The following is a 1,537-nucleotide window of genomic DNA, read 5'->3' on the forward strand; positions in this document are numbered from 1 at the left end:
TCCAGTATTGCAAAAATGGCATGAGATTAAAGTGTTAGTGTACAGCATGAACTGTAGGTCTTATTAATGTATGTCTCCTTCCTCCAATTTATTTTACATGTTGTATGCTTAACATAACAGTGGGGAAAAATATGCACACTTTGTGCATTGTAATATATTATTAGATCAACTGTGTACTTATTAAAGCAATAGATATGTGGGAACTGCCCACATTCAAGCAAGCTTGACAAAAGCAAGCTTCATTGCTTAGCAACGATGAGTAAACAGCAGTTACTAGGCAAAGCCCACAACAATACGGACAGTGACTGGTTTTCTATATGTCCGACTCTAGGTTACATAGGAAGATACAGTTCTAGATTCTGCAGTTCTACAAATGTTTTCTGAGGAGGAAGTAAACTGTCAATCTATCATGGATAATTTATTGAATGAGTTATTCGTACAGTGCTTGGAATTCTAAGACTGTTCTGCATCACATCTATGGGAAATTCCCGAGGCTACGTGCTTTCATACGCAAACAAATAAGTAACATCTTCCTTGGGTATGTATATGAGAAAGAGCATTTTAATGGTGTTGGAGAGTTATTGGAAATAATAGGAAGCATTATCAACGGCTTTGCTCTACCGCTGAAGTCAGAACACAAGCACTTCCTCCTAAAGGTTCTGCTGCCACTGCACAAAGTGAAATGTTTGTCATTGTACCATGCACAGCTGATATACTGTGTGGTTAAGTTCCTTGAAAAGGATGCCACGCTAACTGAACCTTTTGTTAAAGGACTACTCAAGTTCTGGCCTAAAACATGCAGTCTACAAGAGGTGATGTTCCTTGAGGAGAGTGAAGAAATTTTAGGTGTAATTGAACCATCAGAGTTTGCCAAAATTCAGGATTCATTCTTCAGACAAATTTCAAGATGTGTCTCTAGTCCTCACGTTCATGTGGCTCAGTGTGCACTGTACTTCTGGAATAATGATCGATGTGGGAACTGCCCACATTCAAGCAAGTGTGACAACGCAAGCTTCATTGCTTAGCAACGACGAGTAAACAGCGGTTGCTAGGCAAAGCCCACAACAATACGGACAGTGAGTGGTTTTCTATATGTCCGACTCTAGGTTACATAGGAAGATACAGTTACAGTTCTAGATTCTGCAGTTCTACAAATGCTTTCTGAGGAGGAAGTAAACTGTCAATCTATCATGGATAATTTATTGAACGAGTTATTCCTACAGCTCTCGGAGTTCTCAGACTTTCAGCCCACCATTGACAAGAAAGTAATAGACCAAAAATTTGTGCTACAGTTATTAGACTTATTTGACAGTGAAGATCCTCAGGAGCATCATTTCCTTAAGACTGTTCTGCATCACATCTATGGGAATTTCCCGAGGCTACGTGCTTTATAAGGTGTCCGCTGAAGGCTCCCAACCGATAGAAGAACGAGCGACTCACCTCCAGGAATGTCAGCCTCCCACAACCGCCAATCAGCTCCGCCATTTCCTAGGCGTACTGAACTACTACAGGCGATTTCTGCCCCACGCAGCAGCAC

The sequence above is a fragment of the Cryptotermes secundus genome, unplaced genomic scaffold (genome assembly GCF_002891405.2).
Source record: "Cryptotermes secundus unplaced genomic scaffold, Csec_1.0 scaffold3651, whole genome shotgun sequence".
Classification (NCBI taxonomy): domain Eukaryota; kingdom Metazoa; phylum Arthropoda; class Insecta; order Blattodea; family Kalotermitidae; genus Cryptotermes; species Cryptotermes secundus.